The sequence below is a fragment of the Macrobrachium rosenbergii genome, chromosome 11 (genome assembly GCF_040412425.1).
Source record: "Macrobrachium rosenbergii isolate ZJJX-2024 chromosome 11, ASM4041242v1, whole genome shotgun sequence".
Classification (NCBI taxonomy): domain Eukaryota; kingdom Metazoa; phylum Arthropoda; class Malacostraca; order Decapoda; family Palaemonidae; genus Macrobrachium; species Macrobrachium rosenbergii.
This window is the reverse complement of record NC_089751.1, coordinates 19,442,135-19,466,365: the sequence shown is the minus strand read 5'-3', so window position 1 is coordinate 19,466,365 and position 24,231 is coordinate 19,442,135. Positions and strand designations below refer to the sequence as shown.

Genomic DNA, 24,231 nt, shown 5'->3' with positions numbered 1-24,231 from the left:
ATGGCTCCTTCGGCAGAACTCTTCATCAATTTCCAAAAATCTACTCTCATGATGGAAATAGACAACCACCATATATGCTTTAAGTGTTACCAAAAACAAGTGTCTTTAGGTTTGTTTTGCTGAGTTTCTTAAATATTTTCAAGTATAATCCTTACAGAACTCAAAATTAAAAAGGACGCATACGTAAAATAAATCATAACTTCATACAGATTACACAAAGCTGTTTCTTTAAAGCAAACAAGGAATTTGCGATTATTTTTTTGGTAGAATAGATTGGGCTGATTGATGGTTACATAATTTTCCTTAATCTTCTTCATGGTAGTTAGGGTCTGTGATGCTCAAATAACATGGGATAGTGAGAAAAATATGAATAAATTTTGACGCAATTTCATAAGAAGAATAAAACAGACGCTGTAACAAAGGACTTAATAAGTAAGAAGCACAGTGGTGTTTGTAAAGCTTTCTTTTACAATCTGGCAGTGACAATAACTATCATGTTTCTTTTTTCTTTAATAACCCCTGTCAGGGGAATAAGCACACTACCATACTCACACACATACACACACATCCACACACACACACTATATATATATATATATATATATATATATATATATATATATATATATATATATATATATATATATATATATATATATATATATATATATATATATATATATAAATATAAAATGTGTGTGTGTGCGCGAGTGTGTATAAGCATGTGATGGTATTGTACACAATGTGCAAGAGCATGTGTAACAGCCCGTTCAGCAAGTTATTGCAAAACGTGCTTCACTGTTGAAGTATACAGTATGTGTGAATATTACTCGTTATTTTCTGTAGTTATTAAAACTCCGAATCATGTATATATAGATATGCATATTATGAAAAGTTACGGAATAAATTCATTTGCTTTTACTAAGTAAATGTTCCATGCGATATCTGGTGGAAGTTAGATTAAAAACAATAAACTCATCGAAACCTTGTACATTTACACACCCAAACTCATCAACTGAGAATATCTTCGCTTAGCAGGGACCCCTGACCAAAAATAGGTATTAAGCTCAGAATCAGGTTTGTCTAGTAAATGCCAGCTATCCATTACAACGAAAGCCGCTATCATGCAAATCAGTTATCTGTATGATACTATTTTGTACAATGACTCATCATTTCTCCTTTCGGCTTCGCGATGGAAGAGATTCCGAAACACACCAGTCTGTCATTCTCTTATATCGATACCAATCATTACCTTCATTATATATATATATATATATATATATATATATATATATATATATATATATATATATATATATATATATATATATATATATATATATATATATATATATATATATATATTATGTATGTGTGTGTGTTTGTGCGCAGGCGCGGTATGAGAACTTTTGGTCGTGTAGCACGAAACTTATGTCACCTCTGTGCTGTTCTTATGTTAATGACCCCGTTACATGTAACAAACCTTTCAGATTTGCTGAAGAACAATTTTCATCAAGATGCTTTCAAAGTTACTTTTATAAACTTGACTTCATTATTTACTTAATTTATCATTTACTTTTCCCCTCAAAACTTTTTGTAGTTCTCATTTTACATTGAGGAAAAGTGTAAATCAAAACTGAAATCGTTGCAGAAGTTTACTTATCAATCGTTTCATGTAGTCTAAGATTCTGAGATACCCCAGACCTTTGACATTTATTTTTACGAGAATGGTAGAGACCTTTTGATTTCATTCTGATAGAGTAAACCTTTTCCATTTTTCTTGGGGTTATTTGATAAGATGAATTAAACGCTGGCGTTTCTTCCAGCTTAAATATCAAATTACTTATCTTTGTAGAAACATGGGTACACAGCTGTTCTGTCACTATATTTTTGTCACTAATAGCAAATAAATTCTTTAAAACTACTTCTAAATCAAGAGAGGAGAACGATGTTTGTGCTATATTTCTTAACGACTAAATGGGTCATATTTCTTCGTGAATAGGATGCGCCATATTTCTTAAAAACTGGAATGTCCGACATTTCTTAAACGGTAAAAATTTAAGATGGATGATATTGGAAAGTAATTCATCTAATGGAGATCGATTTCCGAAATTGCTTCAGCACCGTTTTTAACGAATCCTCACTGGGGTTCCTGGGACTCAAGATTTCATTGAACCAAGGTAAATAAAACCTTTCTTGGTAGCTCAACAAATTAGTTGTTTATCCCCCTCACACACCCACATACAAATAGGAGGGAAATCACTACTAGATTTCTTTATAATTTACAGAAAGTTATGATTTTAGGTCATGGAACAAAAACTGGAAACATTATTCTTGTGGTGATGAACGTTTTTCTTTATCCCTATCAATTATTGGGTACTTATTTAAATCTTAGCAAGTATGCGTTCTTATGACATTTTCATCATTTAAAACGATTACACAACGCCCAAATAAAGAGAAAATATCCGGTTAATTAAATCAAAATTTGCTGAGAAATTATTGGTGAAAGTGATTACTGGCAGCTACCAGGGGAGTAAGGCCTTGAAGCTGATCTCACAGCCAAATGAACTGGTGACCAATCGAGGTATTCGAGATATGGAGATATGTTCATCTGGAAGTGAGACTTAGCAAAGGAATGGAACTGTCACCGTCTGATCTGAATGAATGTATAAAGTATTCCATAATGACGAAAAAATAAGAAAGTGTGCGATTTTGTTAGATTATGATTCTTCAAATGATATATAAAAATTACAGCGCAATAAAAAAGTTAAAAACGCAATAAAAAAAAGTTAAAAATGTTGACTAATTACTATGAAATGCACAGGGAATCGTTAATTTTATCACATGCCAATCAATGTTGACAAATATGAGATTAATTTGCCAAGCTACCTGCTCAACAGAGCATGTATATATCGTATACTTGTACTTAACAAAACATGTATGAGAATTTGAACTAGGAAAAGCTTCCATACCTTGTTTGCTATTTAATAAAAGAAAATGAAATCATGAGTTTTGTAGAAAGGATTTGATTATTCCACTTGTCATGCAAAGAAAAAATGACGTTTCTTAACTACTGAAAGAGTTTAAGAAAATAAAAAAAGATACTTTTTTTAAACTCATGAATTATGAAGACATATGGAGATCTGAGGAAAGTCAAGTACGCATAAAAGAGATGCAGAACTCTAATGAAATTAAACTGGCTGACTTAATATTCGGAAATTATTCACCTGCTGAATCAATTTCGTTGAGCGACGTAATGGGGATAATCAACTTAAAGTACCTATTTTCAAGGCAATTCCATTCCAAGGCGAACTATATTGCGTGTATGAAGACAAACAATTTCATGTTTCAAATATTTAGCTGCACTGAATACTTTAAATATACTCTGGAGTTTTTCATTTCTTTGTATTAGCATTATGAGTGGGCTCTGTACTGCAGTATGATACCATGTATATGATACCATGTACGGTATTTAAATGAGTAGTATACCAGCTGTTATGAAACACTGGTCCACAGTCGGCTTTAATATCATACTTCATGACATATTAGGCTATTTTTGTTACTGTTAGAAGGTTTAAATATCAAGTCTAAACACTAGCATTATAATTTACTAACAATAGCCACTTCTGTATGAAAACCCAGAGGCCATGAGCTCTCATCACAGCCGTTAAGATTAAAAATGACAAGGTACAGTATAAAGAAGTAAATAAAACTGGTACATGAGCTTCAGTGGAAAACGCAAAATTTTAATCAATATACGGCCTTACACCCATATGCTATGCGCCATCTATATATATACAATAATTTCTTTGTGGTGTTCTATAATGCTTTTAGGTTATAAGTATTGGCTGCCTGACTTAGTAAGCAAGCGGCAAGTTATTCTTAAGTCACATGAAAAGGAGTTTGGCAATGGAGTAAAGCTTTTAAACGTCATTCGAGTAAAACCCGGAAGGATTTACGAGAGCTTAGATAGTGCATGGAAGTGGCACTAAACAGAATTAGTTATTTGATACACAGGAATACCATTCGGTTTCAGGACCGAAAATGGAGTACATTATCTGTAATCATAGCAAAGCATTAACCAGGGATATGATTTATAAGTGGAAGTCACAATCAGAATCATCAGCATTGGCAAATTCCTAAAGGGCTCTTGCATCAACAAGAGCCCTTTAGGAAATGGGCCACTTATGCCAATTATCAACGATGACAATTTAGCCAGATTATCTCACAAAACGCTTTGTCATCCAGCTAGATGATAAGAGTTACAGGACTAGTACTGCGTATAAAATGGGAAAATATACTTCTCAGTATCAGAGTTAGATGCGACTATTCCGGTAGAGAAGTGGCACAAACGTAACGAAAACTACAGCTGCTGCAATGTAAAAAGCAGAAGTTTGAATAGGTGAAAAGAGAATATAAATCTTAACTGTTTTATTTTTTGTAAATTAGGTGGCAGGAACTCAAGTTGCAGGATTCTGACCTTTAAAGAATTTAGAATTTGTATAATTTTGATGAGGGTGAGTGGATTTTACCATTCGGATTACCGAGAGAGGCATGAGTTGATATCGTCTCTGCGGTACACAAACATGTCAATTTGGACTTCTATATTTTTAGTCGGTATCAGCCTATCTCCACAATGGTAACTGATGGGTAAGTTAATATCGTTAGGCTAATTAAATCGTTATGTCGTTTATACTCTACATTCACACGAATATCATTTAATATCGAATTCACTATTCCTTCGGAATAAATTGCACTCAAGTGGAATTACTAGTAATCAATGAATCTTCCTCTGTGACAGACGGCCGACTAGTTGATTCAACTGACAAGGGAAATAGAGGTTAATATTGATTCTACGGTACATACTCCTGTTGAATTCAGGATCTGCGCAGAGAATCGATGCCAACCTAGCTCCACTATTAAAGCTGGTTGTTAAGTTTGTAGCACATACACGCTTGACGCTGTTTTATATTTACAAGTTCAAAGAAACTAATATCTCTTAAGCTCAAATTCATTTCACCTTTGGAGTAAGTTACATCCAAGGAAAATAATAATTGGTGAAGCAAATCGTTCCTCGTCTTAGATGCAGGGATGGACAGTCACCTAGGCCATTCGACTATAAGTTAATATCGACTCTGCTGCATATATTCCTGTAGAGTTCACATGATATCGATTCTAATTAAAGCAGCGTCGATATCAATTTTATATCTCTCTTGACACAAGAATGGTAAAGTCGACCGCTTTCATTGTACGTAAATCAGAAGTTCAGGTTTGAACCCTGGCCAGCAGATGTACTCATTACTTATGATTACCCTTGGGTTTAAGTTATACCACGTGGTACGGGGAATTCGTTTCGAGGTGATATTTATCAACTGAACATGCCCTTAACCTCTCCGAGGTTAGGGGTGAACACGGCAGATATATTTTTTTTTTTCAAAATCCAGACAGAGATATTAAATATCAAGGGCTTAAATGAATCTAAAATAGCTCATTCACTAAAACTGTTTTCAAAAACCATTGCATTTATGACAACAGATAATTTGTAATCATTCATTCAGTCACTTTAAGAGGAAAAAGTTGCGAGTGAATGTGAACACGCGTAATGCTGGTAATATGAGAGTGAATGTGAACACGCGTAATGCTGGTAATAAACGGAAGTCAGAAAGGAATAGTGACTTAGACATTAAAGGAAAGAAAGCAACTTGTTCTTAAAGACGTTCTGAAAGAAATATAATAAGAGAGAGAGAGAGAGAGAGAGAGAGAGAGAGAGAGAGAGAGAGAGAGAGAGAGAGAGAGAGAGAGAGAGAAATGAATGATGGTAATTTGGAAAAAGAATAATTGATTCACAGAAATGGTGACGCAAAAAAAAGAGAGATGGGAGATGCCATAATGATTACTAAATAAAACTATCATGGTACAATGGAGATAAAATTAAAAATATAAAATTGTGATATTTTCCCCTCTACCACTGAATACCTCGTTTGTTTCTCACCCATTGCTTCATGGTTCGTGGACGCTTTGTTATCTGATGACGATGGTATCATGCAATGGCTGGGGATGAAATAGTGATACAATAACCAAACAATGTGAAAAACAAAGGGTATTCAGAATTTATATTAAGTGTGGGGTAGTGAGAGAGTGCCGGTTTGAAAGAGAGAGAGAGAGAAATAAAATATATATCACTCCTGCGCATGTATCTGAGTTCCCATGGTAAATTTTCTGCTCACAGTTTAGCTATAGAGCTTTAAAATACAAAGGTCAATGTTTTTGTAGGATCTCATGTAAACAAATGTTCTTTTTTCGTGTATGTTGTAATTTAATACCTGATTCATCAGGCTATATGGATGCAACAACAGAATTTAAGCAGATTTCAGTACACAATATAAAAGTCGGTTACTCTGACACAGTGAGTCATTCAATTTAAACTATTTAAATTTTTATATATCCAAAGGTTACTATCATAACACATCTCAAGACCTGAACAGTATTGTTTTGCCATTCTTTAATTTAATGGAAGCAATTTTCTCTCTCACAAAGTCTTCCACTTTTATTATTGATACTAGAAGGATTTTAATTCAATGTTTATACAAGAGCGTCTTCAATACTTCCATGAAAGACATTACCAGGGCATAAAAAGTATATATACGAAACCTTATAAAAAGACTAAAATGTGCTACGAACAGGAATGTAATGTTACAATGATGATGAGGTCTCTGTTCTAGCTCAGATTTGATACTTCTTATTTTGACAGATGTATCCATGTCTGAACTAAAATAGACTTATCCCTTATTATTAATAGAATGGGCTAGATTACCTTGTCATGACCCAGTGCTTTTAGTAACGTGCGTACTGAAAAAAATTTAAATAACGGAACTGCGAAAAGACGTATACGAAAGACATGTTTAAGGTTGGTCTTAAGGTAGGGAAAATAAGGGAGCATCGTCTAATGACTTAGGTGTTCCTGGGCCAAATTGTTTTAGTTGAAAATATCAAGATATTGAGTTGCTATGCATTCTAGTAATTTGGAGTACTGAAAAACTACACTGACACTCTGGACATTATTGGTGACCTTTTTTGACATCTACATATTTTTTAAAACGCAAGCTCTTATGTTTATAGTAAGCAAACTCTTATGTTTATAGTAACTCATGACAGAAATCAAAATCCTTGGTATAATGTCTACTTTTTGTTGATTTTAAAGAATATTTGAATTTATACATTTTCCTCGACCACACCATTAACCCACCGGTTTTCCAATTCACTGAAAATACAATAGGAACTTCTCCAGTTGCCTTGATTGCATTTCCCAAGAGCAAAACTTTGTAATTTTCGAAAAAAAAAGAGGGAATCATGATCACTCAATTCCATTCCATCTCTAATCTTCTCTGGGGTTAATGAACTTCGGTGATTCGACTTTACACATTTCGCAGTTCTAATTTTAAAACTTCATTTAAATTTCAAAAGTTATCTTGACTGCGGGAGCAAAATTATCCTAAGCCCTACGTTAGTCTTACTTCCTATTCAGATAAATGCCTTCCTTTCCGTTCATATCTTCATAAAATATTACATTACTCTGTATTGTTTTTAATGACACGTTCCTGTTATTAACCCGTTCAAATACACTCCCTTTTACTAATGTAAATATTTTTCTATTAAAAAAAACTGCAAAATAGAATCAGTCATCTTTCTCTTCCAAATTGATCAGAGGATTAAAAACTGATCAACTGAAAATGGAGGAGACGTCCAATCTAACGAAAAGCCAATTGTTTTTTTTTCCCTTTTTTCTTTTTATAATCGGAATGCCAATCACTATAGTGGGAATGGCTCCCGTAAACTTCCTGTTAATGATTTTCCAATGATGATCACCGGTCCCATTCATTTCAGTTCTGTCCCATGAATTCTGTAACTTCCATTTTGATTTTGGCTTGGAGGTCTAACAATTTTATTTTTATTTATACTCGCGGTATTTCTCTCCATCCCTTCTTTCTCTGTCTCTCTCTCGCTTTCTCTCACCTTCTCTCCTACTTCTTCGCAATGGATATATTCTTGGCATTACATAATAAAATTTCAATTAGTATACATATGTCACAGTGGCATATTTTTGCGGGATCTTTATTTATTTCTGTTTGCGCGCACTTATCTCTGCCTCTTCGATAGCGAAAAGATGTGAATGTTTAAGGTAATGACGATGATGATTTTAAGAGAAAATTTGCTCTAAAACAAAAAGTTTTCTTAATTTTTCAAACGTGTAAGTTACGAATCGCTAGAGTGAATGAAGTTCGCAGAAAATCAGTATTCAGTACTTAGTTTCACGATGCTACTATTTTTGAACAATTTCGTAAATCACTACAGGTTGAAAATCCACCTAGCTGGAAATTTCAGTTGACGTTTAATAATACATTACGGGAATTCGAAATGTATACAGTATAATTAGGAAAATCGATCGTTGTCAAACTAGCACTTATCCTGATTTAAAGCAACATTATTAATCGTATACGAAGGAAGTTTCAAAGGACAGACGTCCATAAATTATTCAGGAACAACTGAAATACATTTAGTAAAATGTTAACCTCTAATTAACGTTTTAGTAACTGGAATATCAAAATGGAATAATATATGTAATTGTATATGGATGTAAACAATCGCTCTCCCTTACTACCATACAGCTACACATTCTTCTATTTCTCATTCGTTAATGGCAGTTGAGTGAATGTACTGATTCACAGAAGGGGTAACATCCTGCAGAGGCAATCAATTTTAGTGCTTTAGTGCAGAGAGAATGGAGGTTATATATAGGATGTACATATAGCCAATATACTGGGAGGAGGCTTAAAGCCAAGATGGGAATATATGAAAGGATTGTTGAACTAAATGGAATGCATTGAAAGAAAATTTAGATGCTGAGGGTGCATTGAAACTATCAGGATGAATTATGTGAAGAATATATGTGACATAGGAAGAATGGAAGGGTTTGAAATGTGTAGGCACAAAAAGGTATTAAACAGGATTATCGTAGGCGAAAGTGTAGACAAGAGTGTACAGGGATGGTTTGGTCATGTAAAAATGATGATAGTTTGGTGAAAATAGTATAATTTTTTGAAAAATTATAACTCAGAAGTGTAAACAGGAAGGGGGAGAGGAAGACTTAGGACGAGGTGGACAGAAAATATGCTGGAAATGAAAGGTCTCTTTATTCAGGAAGCGGGAAGGTGTGAAAGATACACAGTTGACACACTGCAGGTGAGCTCTCTGGTTATGCGCATAAGTAGAAATGTCCTGAATAGCTTTTTCGCTCACATTTCAAGAGTTGGAGTATGAATGTGGCAGAGACTTTTCGTTTCTCTCTGAATCCCGCCTGCAGGGGAAAAATGACTTATAATTGGAAAAAATAATATACTCAACACATATACAGTACATGTCTGTGAGTGGCAATATATATAGTTAAAGGTGTTTAAATGATGTAGACATGAGATGATTTAGTCACTTGTAAAGAATGGAGGGCGGTAGGTTTGTGAAAAGTGTAAATGATTTATATGTGCTGGAAAGAGTGAATAACCACGAATGTGAGGTGTCGATGATGTAGAAGAGGAATTGGAAATGAAATGCCTTAATATTAAGGTGGACTTGGACACTTTGCTGATGAGCCTTGTGCGTAGGTGCATGAAATTATTGTTTTGAAGTATCATGCATAAGCTCATCCAAAGTCAGTGGTTGAATGAGGTGGTAATTTCTTGTTTATATATATATATATATATATATATATATATATATATATATATATATATATATATATATATATATATATATATATATATATATATATATATATATATATATATATATATATATATATATATATATATATATATATATATATATATATATATATATATATATATATATATATATATATATATATATATATATATATATATATATATATATATATATACACACACATATACACTCATCAGTTGGCAAGGAACATCGGATTAGATGCTTGCACAATGTATTGAATTTGCACGGGAACAGGGGTGTACTAAAACTCTAAGACTTACTGTTTTGAGTGCACTTGGACGTGGTCCAGACCAGAAGAAACGTACGTTATTTGGTTTATTCAAATAACATAGATTTCTGAATGTTATGGTACTCAATGAAGCAAAGTTTAAAAGAATGTGTGCTCAGGAGTGAGAAGGACAAAGAGGGATTATGTCTGGTGTATATGAAATGAATAGAGCTGAGAAAAACTTGCATTTTTAGTGAGCAGGGGGAATAGAGGGATATACGATAAAAATTGCTTTAGGTGGGAAAATATATGAGTAATTTTGGTATGGCGGGATAAGTTGTAGTTGTGAAATGGATGTAGCAGAAGAATAGTAAAAACCAAGAGGGGAGGAAAATCTTTTTCGAGATAAAAAAGGGAAGGGGAATTCGCAACACAGGTTCTACAGTAGGAGATCACTCTTTTTTTTTTTTTTTGTATGCTGCCAACGCGTAATTACTCATGTACTGTTATTGTTAACATTCAGCATTGGTTCTAAACCAATAATAACAACAAGCCTTCAGTTTTATGTGGTCTTGGCTGACATTAGCAGCTGCTACTGCTACTGGTAACAAGACTTTTCTTCCCCTAATTTATTTGGCCATTGTTCCCTTACACGGTCACCTTCTTCTGTTTATTTGTCCGCAAAATATAATTTTTATCACTGTTTTATTTTTCAGTAGCGATTTGGTTTACCAAACTTTGAACAAATTACATTTAACTTAGTTTTTCACTGCTTGCTGGTATACTGGTTATCTCATAATTAGCACTTATTTTTGTATAAAGAACACTACTCTCACTGACTCTACATCTTAGGACATATTCTTAAAAAAAATTAAATTTTCTGACAAATATTTTAATAAAAACTATATTAAATTTAAATAATATGCAAATTCCCGCATAAACGAAGACCAAAATATTGACTAAGGTTAAAAAAACGAAAACTTAATCTACAGCAAAGCACGTTGACATATTGCAGCAGCAAAAACCGAGGTACAACAATGAGAGAGAGAGAGAGAGAGAGAGAGAGAGAGAGAGAGAGAGAGAGAGAGAGAGAGAGAGAGAGAAATAATGTGACAACGTAAGATAATTTTTATGGAAGGCTGAATACAGATGATGTGGTTAATTCCTGACTAGTAATATACCATGCAGTATAATTTTATTCCACCGTCAGGCATTACTTGACCAGAGTCATATCAATACAGTGGTGGTATAGTAAACATCAGCAAAAAACATGGTGCAATCCTGTCACATAAAAATTATCGGTTTCTTCACTACATAATTGACTATGGAACTAGTTTCCTTGCGTGTGTTATGGAGGCACGAAAGGTAAACTAATACATGTTTGATGAATGTAGTCGAATCACGCATGGGATATTCCGAAGCCCAGCTCGTAATAACGGTATGAATCATATACATTATTACATAGAGGTAAACTGCAAATTATGAAGTTGCGATATTTTTCCTATTCATTTTAGAGAGTGAAACAAGATTTTCTCAATACTGTATTAAGTCAAAATTATAGTCGGAGGAGCCCAAATTTAGACCTAGGCACACAACTGGAACTTTGATGATTACATCATATTCGGTTTTACTGTTATTTTTTTTCTTAACTCAAACTGAGATTTTAAAGTATATTTCACCACTGAATCGTTTACTTTATTCTCGTTTAGTAGACTGCAAAAGAAGCCTTCATTCTGTCATACTAAACATTGAATGGTAGTTCACTGATTCTTACAATATAAGATGTAAGATGTCACATCCAGATACGGTACAGGTGTGAAAAGTTTAAGTATATCTTAGTTTAACCAGACCACCGAGCTGATTAACAGCTCTCCTAGGGCTTGCCCGAAGGATTAGACTTATTTAACGTGGCTAAGAACCAATTGGTTACCTAGCAACGGGACCTACAGCTTATTGTGGAATCCGAACCACATTATGACGAGAAATTAATTTCTATCACCAGAAATAAATTCCTCTAATTCTTCACTGGCCGGACGGAGACTCGAACGCTGGGCCAACAGCGTGCTAACCGAGAGCTCTAGCCATCCCTCCAAAGAAGAACTGAATATAGCTTTTTAAAATTCCACAACATTACCCGATATTTCCGTAATTTTAGTGAAACGGACTTCACAAGAGATGCCTATACATAAGACTCAAATTAATAGTGAGCTAATAAAACAAAAAGTAGTTATTCTAAACAAAACTCATTTTAGGATATCCTGTGCTCTCCCCTGCCCCCTCTCTCTCTCTCTCTCTCTCTCTCTCTCTCTCTCTCTCTCTCTCTCTCTCTCTCTCTCGTATAATGAAGTCTGCTTTACCCTGGTAACTGTAAAAATTCTCTTTCATTTTTGAGGAAGACTTGAATATCAGCTGATTTTTGGGACCGATCGCGCCAATCAGGGAAGAAATGAGGTTTTTAAAATTCCGATCGGTCTGACACAGAGAGCTGGGAATCTTTAACATATAAATTATATTTTCCACCGGCCATCCTATTACATAATGCTGCAGCCTAGATCAGCTTTAAGCTCTCTTTCAAAAAAATGCGAGGAAAAGAACCGAGACCAGTTGAGTGTGATGACATCAAGTCTCTGCAAAGGCGAGAGAAAGTTCTTCTTGGCTCGCAGTCTAAACGTAATAGGGTCTGCTAGACTACCGGAATCCATCTCTTGGTTTTTCATTCTCTTATTAAAGTACTATCATCATTTGTGAAGTTGGCTAACGGTGGAATTTAATCCTAATGCTAAGGTTCCAATATTTGTCGCCCGTTTCAAATCAGGTATTAGGAACATGGGTGTGTTTAACAGTTATGGCAATGGATATTGCAAATTATGGACATTGTACTCAAGCTTTCGCAGAAAAGTCCACACTAAATTTTTTCGTGATTAACTTTCGCAATTCGCAGCTTTTTCGTCTGCGGCCCTTGTTCTTAGGAATAGCATATATTAATAGCGTGGTGAGCCTTACACATCTAGTTCATCATGTTCATTGTTTTCGAGCCCAGTTCTTACCATTGTCTTTGTCTCCTCACACCTCTCACTTTTATCGATATTTATTCGTGTAAAGTTACTTGATCGACCTAGACAAAATTTGGCACGAGGCCATCATTTGACCGAACTAAGATAAGAGGGTAGGTTGTAAACCGTACCCCCTTCCCTTCCCCTTCCTCATCCCCCTTCCCCATTCCCTTTGTAACTTACGTGGTATCTATCCGACCGATCTAGAAAAAATTTGGCAAGTGGCCATCACTTGACTATACTTAGATAATAGGGTAGGTTTCAAATCCACACCACCTTTCCCCTTCCCTTTGTAACTTTTTTGGTAACCGCTTGACCGATCTCGAAAAAATTTGGCGCGTGACCATCATTTGACCCAGCCAGATAATAGGGCAGGTTTCAAACCCGTTCCCCCTTCCAAACCCCCTTCTCCCGTCCCCCTTCCCCCTTCCCTTTAAACTTATGTGGTAACTTCTTGTAGACAAGATTTGACACGTGACCATCATTTGAACATACTTTGATAATTAGGGTAGGTTTCAAACCCATACCACCTTCCCCTTCCCCTTCCCCATTCCCCTTCCAACTTCCAAGTTAACGTGGGAACCGCAAAACCGATCTAGACCAAATTTGGCACAAGGCCATCTGTGACCCAACTTAAATAATAGGGTAGGTTTTAAACCTGTACCCCCTTCCCCCTTTCCTTTGTAACTTATGTGGTGACCTCTTGACTGATCTAGACAAAATTTGGCACGTGGCCATCATTTGACCCAACTTAGATAATAGGGTAGGTTTCAAACCCCTACCCCATTCCTTTGTAACTTATTTGGTAACCACTTGGCCGATCTAGACAGAATTTGGCATGTGGCCATCATTTTACCCAACTAAGGTAATAAGGCAGGTTTAGTGATACCTACATAAAAGAGACAGTCACCACAGTAATGCCTGTTAAGTTCACCCATGACTGTTCGAAGGGTGAGCATTCCCATGAAAAAAGTAGAACTGTCAGTCGGTCCCGTCAGCAAAAACCCCTCCCCCTCTTCCTTCCCCCTCCCCTCCCCCTCTCTCCTCCCTCCCCCCCTCCTCTTTCCTTTTTCCTTTCTCCTCCATGTAAACTGTCTTTCAGAGTTTTCCTGGGCAGTGCTGTGTTGGCCAGCTAGTATACAGTACATATAATATATATACATATATATATATATATATATATATATATATATATATATATATATATATATATATATATATATATATATATATATATGTATGTGTGTGTGTGTGTGTGTGTGTGTGTGTGTATATGTATGTGTGTGTGTATGTATATATATATATATATATATATATATATATATATATATATATATATATATATATATATATATATATATATATATACATACATAACAAATTAACTGAGTATATATATACATAACTACATTCTGACCTGGACGCATCGATTCCCAGTGAAAAATGAGAGGTGTTACAGAGGAAAAATTTTCACTGATTGAGTACAAGTAGTTTGTTACGATAATCTGTTTTATGAATTTAGTCTACCCCGTGGTGCTTTCATCTAAGAGAGTTCTTGTTTGTGAAGTTTGAGTTGTCCAAGTAATAGCACTGTTAACTAACCGAGTCAGCATGAACTAGTATCTCCATACATGGCTTCATGGATATTTTGCAATCAATATTATGTTAAACTCAGATGCTAAATTCTCTAATACTGAACGGGACAGATGTATTTATCATGTAAATTCGTTTTACGTGTAAGTTACTAGGAAAGTTAATTCGAAATTTTGAGATAAATGGAGCTGATATTCATACTTTATACTAGTTTTTTTTTTTTTGCTTTATTTAATTATAAAATAGAATGTTTCAACTAATATAAAAAAATACTCGATTATCCTGTGCACAGCTTATATTTTTTCATGCTCTTCTATTCTTTTCTCTAACGATTTCCAGTTTCATGTTTCATACACGCGCCCTTTATTATTTATTAAGTTTTATATTTTTGCAACCAACTTCATGTCGTTTTTGTGTCGTCACCATATCTGAACTATAAACAATTTATCAACAGTAATGTTAATGGCTGAATCAGGTTGAAAATTTTATCATGAAAGAAATATCCATTATCGTGAATCCAGAAAGTGCTATTACTTTGATGAATATTGCTATTTAGAAATTACACTGTAACATCGTCAGCCTCAAAAAGAAACAAGCCCAGGAGATTTACATTAATTATATCACCTTATTTCAAGATGATGCATCAAGGGGTTCATCTATAATGTAAACAAGCAAATCAGTGAAGTTTAACCTAAGATTTGTGTAGTTTACTTAAACATAAATAAACACATAACACACGCACTTACCGGGCTTTTGAGCTTAATTTCTGGCAAGTTCATTGTGCCCCATTGACTTGATTAGTATTTGGAAGAGGTGGTAGCAGGCAGGGCAAAGAAGGCAATTTGGATGGAAATCTCATCTCAAAAATACTTGCTAAGAGCGTAAGTGTAGACATTATCTGCGGTCAGTCCCTGAAAGGGAAAAAGCACGAGGTAAAAAAAATATACTATTATATTTCTAAACGGCAGTCTCCTACCATTTACCATTTTTCTGCGCAGGTCAGCACTCGCTATAGATCTTAGTACTTATTTCTCTACTTCATATCATTTCTTCATTATAGGGTAACCGGTTCCGGCCTTCTCGCTAATATTACAAGCAGCACAACGACTACACTTTAAAGTTGAAACAGATGTGTGCGCACGACATTTATAAGGTCACAACCACTAGACTATAACGCTCAACTGAATATGTATGCCTGACATTTATAAATAACATCATCTTCTTTTGTCTAAGAAAAGACGTAGTAGAACCCTTGGCTTATCTCATTTAGCATCCTTCTTAAGAATGAGTATCAGTATAACTGACAGAGAACAATAGATAAAATCTACATTCTAGAATGTGGTGCAATTTATGTAAAAAAATGCTAAAAGAATGCAAATATTTTACGAATATAATAACAGGTACACCGTAAAGGAGGATGAATCCGTGCAAATGACGTAAGAGGAAGAGAATTTACGTTTTATTTAGAAAGATATTACCGCGCGCTGCCTGGGAAGAGATGAAACCAGAGAACACATGTGGCGAAATAATATCATAAAAGCATGCGGGAAGATGAAATGCGAAATGTATTTTGGGATGAAAACGATTCACATGAGCCTCGTATATTGAGGGAAATGGTTTTAAAATATTTCTGGAATTGTATTTCTTCTTTTATTTTTTATATATATATATATATATATATATATATATATATATATATATATATATATTTTTTTTTTTTTTTTTTTTTTTGCTTCCTGAACTTTACAAGCGATAGCATTTGCCTACTAGTATACAAAAATTAAGTTTTAAAAAATACATAGTTTTTCAAATTTTGTTTTCTACTGACATAACTGGACAATTAAGATGAATCCTTTAACCGAAAAATTACTTGTCTTTCACATCGTTTGTTGTGAACAATGCATTATAACTGGTATTACTGGACATACAGTTGTTGAACAAACAAAAAAAAAGATAATGAAAGATAGGAAAACTTATGGCTCAGTTATGGAAAACCTTGCTTCGAAAATTCATAGAAATTAGATTAAAAACCTTATACTGTATATGTGAACGCAGCCCAGTTCACCCTTCTCTAAGACTTTCCCATTTCATTTTCCTTCATTTAGTTTATAGAAAAAACATACCCTATCACAAAAAAACATTAAGAAAGCAATAGTGCAATAGTAGTGTGTTAAAAGTTCCGAACATAAAGAGTAAAAATCATCTCTGTTAATATATTTAATTTTTGTAACGTCTGGATTTTTTCATAAATAGATTAAAATTTTTCGTAGAAAAAGAAAGGAACCAAATCGTTTATATGACTGGACTACCTCCGGTGAATTCATTCAGATTCAGATTTCTTCAAATAGTTTCAGAATTTAAACAGAAATGTAAGGCCCGGTTAAATAAATGAAACTCCCCAGTGCTGTTGTAAAAAAGTCAGTTTTTTTTTTTTTTATTTCGTTTGCATATAAACTTATTTACTAAGTTGCCCAACTTTGCTACAGGAAAAAAATAAAAGCCGAGATTATAAATCACACGGAAATCTTTTAATGTAAGAGGATTAAACAAAAGAAGAACTCTTCAGGAAATACCAACTTTGAGAGTGGTGAGGGCAACGTTTTTTTTTTTCTAAAGAAGAAAGTAATCACTCTAGGAACAGCATGAAATCCCCGTTAATGAATGAAGCTTTATCATCAGTGTGGTTACGCAGTCCAGTCCAGAAGTTTTCAGAACAATAATATTGCAAAATATTCTTTCCATAAATTCTGAAGGATGAGTTAGATATCAAACGCACTTCACTATTTCATAATACGATTGATTTTCTTGCCTGAACTTTCCAGATATTTGGAAACTATATTTTGAACATTCTCTTCACATTCCTACATAAATTTTCCCGTTTTCACCAGTAAGTTGAAGCCGAAAGAAATTTTCTAGAGATGGAATGCAACAGAGAAGTATGAATTTTACTGAATTTCACATTGCCTTTCGGAAAATTACATGGCACAAATTTCAACACCGTGAGTTAATCAAATTTCCCAGACGTCAAAGGAAATCTAATTGAGAAACAGCTCATTTAGATGGCTGGAGACATCTTTACAGAAACCGTACTGTTGCCATGTTGCCACTTTCAAAATGCTTTTTATTTTTACCGTGAAATTATTCGTAATAATTAAGCACAACGAGTAAGCAGATTCGATCTTTCACAGTAAATTCCAGCCATTCATGCATACTGCAGCTAGTTGCCCTATCAGATACCGAGATTTATATGAGAATTGTTTCTATTAACATATGAACAGTTCGCCGACACACTAACACACAATCAAAAAAATGTATATATATGTGTATATATACAGTATATATATATATATATATATATATATATATATATATATATATATATATATATGTGTGTGTGTGTATATATATATATATATATATATATATATATATATATATATATATATATATATATATATATATATATATATATATATATATATATATATATATACACACACACACACACACACACACACACACACACACACACACATATATATATATATATATATATATATATATATATATATATATATATATATATATATATATATATACTGTATATATATTAGTGGCAAAGACAAATGACTTAGGTCCACGTTAATGATAAGTAAGGTGAATTAAAATGGAATTAATTACTCATACTTTACCGAATATCACTTAATTCAATTTATTACCGTCACTTCCAAAGTATTTAAGCAATTTTTGTACGAGTATTTATTTATTTAATAAAATAATTGATTCTTGATATTACAAAGAATGAAAATCTTTCATGTGCCAGCAACTATTTTTTTCCTCTGTCACTTGCAAAATAATTGATTTTGGAGCCATTCTTTGCTAAAGTTTTTCTTTTATAAGAATTGTAAAGCTCTTTCTGGATCCTACCAGAATAATCATCTTCCTCTCAACATCAGTTAATGGCTGACTTGTGGTTTCTTATCCTGTAAGCCTTCCGATTTTAACAGTTAACTTCCGTAATGCCACGAATGATTTTATCAGGTTTATCATACAAAACTGTCCTATAGAATATTATTTCTTCACTGATAAATCCGACACCTTGTGAGTCTGAGTAAAGATGAGAAACCCTTATAACCACAAAATCCTCTGCAGTAAACTATAGTTGCGTAAGATTCTAATATTTTCATCACCTCCATGATATGTAGCGATAAAGATTCTTTTATTGTGTTCTGTCTCTTCTCAGCCATTCCCCATCTTTTAATCCCGGATGAATCGTCCCTGACTTGAATATTTGATCTTAACGAACTTCCCAGTTAACAAAGTTGGAATAAAGTCGATGTCTCCAAGTGTTTAAAACATAACTTTCGTTAAAATCTGGAGAGTATAGATGAGAAATGATGTATAGGAACTTAAGTTTCTTCAGAGGTTTCAAATTCAATACTACGTCCATATTCTCTTCGAAAAATAACAATTAAAAAATGCGCCGAAGTTTCTTCGGCGCAATCGAGTTTTCTGTACAGCGTATAATGCTGTATGAAACTCTCACCGAGGCCCATGAAACTTTCAGCCACGTTCCGGTGGTGGCCGGTGTTGTTGGCACCTATAGCGGTTCCAGGCGCATGATCACGACTAACTTTAACCTTGAATAAAATAAAACTAATGAGGTTAGTGGGCTGCAATTTGTTATGTTTGATGATTGGAGGTGGATGATCAACCATACCAATTTGCAGCCTCTAGCCTCAGTTGATTTTAAGATCTGAGGGCGGACAGAAAAAGTGCGGACGGACTGACAAATAGCCATCTCAACAGTTTTCTTTTACAAAAACTAAAAAGCTATGTATTCACAGAACACAGTTTTAATGTAAAGTCTGGGACAAAATTTGTTATGAATCTTGAAATTACTAAGGAAAACAATACAAGTAAAACCTTAACCCTTTTCTACATAGAAACTATATTGCAAAGGATGAATGTGAACACTAGATATCGGATAATGGCTAAGATAAACCTGCATTCAACAGTCTTGCTATTCTTCGGGAATGTAAAAATGGAATAAATGGAATGGAAATGGGTCACTCACGGAAACTACTTCAATTATTTAGAAAGACAAGGGGGAAGAGTTAGAAGGCTGAACTATCATCATTTAAAAAAAGAATGAGGAGTCATTTTTTCATGTTTACGAAATATAAAGAGTAGAGCTATAATGATTATGCTATTTAAAGATTGAAGAGTTATTTCGTTCAAACACTTATAAGGTAACCAGGGTTCGACAATTCTATGATCGTTACAGGCATAATTTGGGGCTATTGAAAAGGAGGTTGGAAATCACACATATTTTACCGAAGGAGAATAAGATTTTACCGAAATGATTTGGAAGGAGATATTCACCTATACAATAAGTTTAATGAAAATTTTTGAAATAAAATATTCAAACCATAATCTAGTCCCAATATGTAACTAGAAATTTAGAAATTCAAATAAACCATTATATAGTTATGTCGTCAGTTAAATATTTCTCTAATACACTGATATTGATATTGAAGTACGTAGAGTCTAGGCAAAACCAAAATCCGTTGCAAGTCATGTATTCTAAAAGTATTCACGGGCGTAATCCAATTCCCACGTTCACTTGTTATTGGAGTAAGCGGATTCACAAAAATTATTTTCAACTTTCATCGATTTCTTCTCGTCCGCTTCGTGAAGCTGCATATTTTTATTTTATTTTCAGAAATTCTATTACCCTTACAGGCAAATATACATTCATTTTTCCATTACATCAAAGATAAGCATGAGTATCTTTCTTTTGAATATTTTATCTTCCTGGAAAGGGTATTATATATATATATATATATATATATATATATATATATATATATATATATATATATATATATATATATATATATATATATATATATATATATATATACTGTATATATATACATATGTGTGTGTGTTTGTTCCAAATAAGATCTTGGACGTAGTAGCATGTGATAAAAAAAAAGCCAGTAGTCTGGAAATCATCTTACTTGTTTATAAAAATTAAACAGAGAAGGAGTGCAGACTAGGAATATTCATAACAATTCTTAGAACGTTAATATAAACCTTATAAATATATTAAGTCTTGAGACGAACTATGTGCTGGCCTGTCAGAAGTACATCTGGCCGGTGCAGTTATGCTGGCGTTGGAGGTTGACACAGTTAGATACAGCGGATATCTGACGCATTCCTTTGCGCTTTCTGATCACAGCCTAAGTGCGTGGAGACAGTGTGATCCTTCAAACATTGAACCAGTCTCGTCAAGCTTCCGGAGAGAAGTGATAAGTGAGTGGGTATGTGCGTGCACTCTCTTATGGTATATTATGAGAGGAACAGACAATAGCAAGGGGACTTCGTTTTGTGGCTGGGTATGATTTGCTTGTTATGCAGTGTTTAAGAACTGCCACTATGAAGATCTGTTATTTGCGGCCATAGAAGTGAGTAAGATAACCCATGAACACATATCTTTTCTAGACATTATGTGGAAATACCGCATTTGTGTTGCAGTGAAATTCCTCTGTTTGTCCATTGTGCATTTTCCCGTTTGGTTCACCATTGCGTATTTTTACGTTTTGAATACTGATTTATTTAAACACCATTTCAGGTTTTAACATATGTTTCTTTTAACAGGAATTCTGAGTTCGTCCTGAGAGGACGAATATTTTGGAAGTGGTGTTTATTTTCACATACACTCTGACATTTATTGTGGTCGAGAATAATGATGACCTGTTTATTTAATCTGATGACCAGCGTGTTAGTCACTAGTACTGGTTGGTCTAGAATCATTAATTCGATGGATTGTGCATCAGAATTTCCTCTAGTTAAGATTTCCATTTGTGGGGAGTGTGAAACACCCCATTTCATGACCGTAGCTTTCGCTGAATTACTTTCATTAAATTTGCAAATAAAGTCTAGTTTTGTATCTCAGCGTTTAATTCCAGTAGGCCTTTGAGTATAGATTCAGTGAGAGGAGTCGACGAGGGAGAAGGAATTTGCTGACCCAGGGCTGGCCACCGCTACCAGAGAATCTTAGGGGTGTAAGATGATAAGATGCTGTTCTTAAAACAGATACAGTAAGAGATTATGACCCTATCTGACCTAGGTATAGGGTCATAATAATTATCATGGGAAAACAAAGGCATTTTCAAGTACCCTTAAATAACTGTCAACTGGTGACTGCGATTATACGAGCAATGTGACCTCCTTCAGGAAAGATGTTTTCTATAATATATCGTAAGAGCATGATATAATACTGGTAATTATTCTTTTAACATCTAATAATTTCCAGGCACAAATTTTTCTTGCAACGAACAAAAACACGTTTAATACTTGAGAAAACATATAAATTTATTCATTATGACTGAAAATCTCCGGTAGCGGGCAATGGAGTCTGATTTAAAAATGGAGGGAGAGAGGTAAAAAAAAAAAAAAAAAAGATTTGAGTTCAAGTAGTCTTTCAGACTCCATTATATCTAAACAACTAGCCATGAAGAGGAACCATTTTTCCCCGTCTTTCGGAGACTTAATGCCATCACACTCAACTGGTCCCGGTACTTTTCCTCGCTTTCTGTTGAGAGAGAGCTTAAAGCTGATCTGGGCTGGAACGTTATGTAATGCGATGGCCGTAGGAAAATATAATTTATATGTTAAGGATCTCGGTGCCAGGCCGATCGGAATTTAAAAAACCTCATTTCTTCCGTGATTGGTGCGATCAGTCCCAAAAATCAGCCAATAATCGAGTCCTCACTCAAAAATGAAAATGAATTCTCACAGCTATCAGTGAAAACAGTTCGTTTCACGAGAGAGAGAGAGAGAGAGAGAGAGAGAGAGAGAGAGAGAGAGAGAGAGAGAGAGAGAGAGAGAGAGAGAGATTGGAAATCACTTTAAGGGAATTGTGATTTACATGTAAATGCTTATATAATGAAAAAAAATTAAATAAAAATTTCAGTTGCTATTAAGAAATAAATTCCATAGCCTAAAATAGCTGTTTGTGGAATACGTGACAATTTTATGCTAAAATTATTCATTCTATGGCATTCTCAGTATATAACCAAGAAATTATTTCCCAACACATCATTAACCGGCTCTCCAAATTATCAGAGTGGCTGTAAAAGAATATATCCTCAATTCAGTAAGGTTGTTAATCAAAGGCAAAACTACCATGACTTAAGAAAAAAAGGCTAAATGTTCCAAGTACTTTCAAAAGTTCATGATTTGTTCAGTGATATTTTCCTCATTTTAGTTTTCTGTAATAGAAAACTATTGTGCCAGTTTTATCTGTCCGTCCGCACTTTATTCTGTCCGCACTTTTTTCTGTCCGCACTTTTCCTGTCCGCTCTCAGATCTTAAAAACTACTGAGGCTACAGGGCTGCAAATTAGCATGTTGATCACCCACCCTTCAATTATCAAACATACCAAATTGCAGCCCTCTTGCCTCAGTAGTTTTTATTCAAGGTTAAACTTAGCCATAAGCGTGCTTCTGGCAACGATATAGGACAGGCCACCACCGGGTCATGGTTAAAGTTTCATGGGCCGCGGCTCATACAGCATTATACCGAGACCACTGAAAGCTAGATCTATTTTCGGTGGCCTTGATTATACGCTGTAGCGGTTGTACAGAAAACCTGACTGCGTCGAAGAAACTTCGGCGCATTTTTTACTTGTTTATTCTTGGAAACAGATAGCTGTTAATTTAATATATTTATTAATTCATTTAATTTATATTTGAAAGAATTTTGAATCATTAGATATCATTTTCAGTTTTAAAAATCATGCAATCACTTACGTGGTGCTTGAACATACCTTGTTCGCAAATGGAAGACCTTTATGGTTCAAATACGGATTTCACATCCGAAGGAAAATACAAATGAAAAATTATATTTATAGACGTAACGTAACTTGTAAACATTATTCATGAATTTTTCGTTGATTCATAGGTTTGACTTTGGCGCCTTTCAACATTAATAACATTTTATTGACTACTCTTTATGTACTGCCATATCAGGCTAGTTTACCTCATCGGAATTCGAATGTTCAGTAAAATAAAAAAACGCGCTATCGTACCGCAAGTATAAAGAAAAATTTATTACCAATATACGTTTCTAGTCCGCATATTAACTAAAATGTTAACTACTACTTGCCACTGGCAAGCATCAAGAGACCTGAATAAAACCGTTATTCATATATAGCGTAACTTTGAAGGACCTCAGACATATACAAAAAAAGACGGCCCAGAAATTCGGTGTTCAACTTGTAACAGCGAGTAGCTAGATGTTTGGTGGGGGATTACATAGGCACCATTTGCCTAAATCATAACGACTTTCAAGGAGCCCCGTCATTTGTAGTAGGAGTTAAGTCGTTGTCATCATGGGGATCAAGGAGTAAGGGGAGCAATAGCAAAGGCCTCTACTACTGGTCCCCTACTCTAACGTATCTCCCACTTTCCCCAGTTCATTGTAGTCTAAAGCAAAGAAAAATATAATAAAATATAATAATATAATAAAATACTTGCAATTCAATATATTAATGAGCCTTTATAAAAA

At 34.2% G+C, this 24,231-nt stretch overlaps 1 long non-coding RNA gene across 1 annotated transcript in view; it reads right to left on the bottom strand.

Moving 5' to 3' along the window:
• Positions 1-24,231, bottom strand: part of LOC136843569 (uncharacterized) — a 191,079-nt gene that overhangs the window by 138,520 nt on the left and 28,328 nt on the right. The window contains exon 3 of the long non-coding RNA XR_010854588.1: positions 15,399-15,563. This is a non-coding gene — a long non-coding RNA (uncharacterized lncRNA). The remainder of the gene's footprint in view (positions 1-15,398; positions 15,564-24,231) is intronic.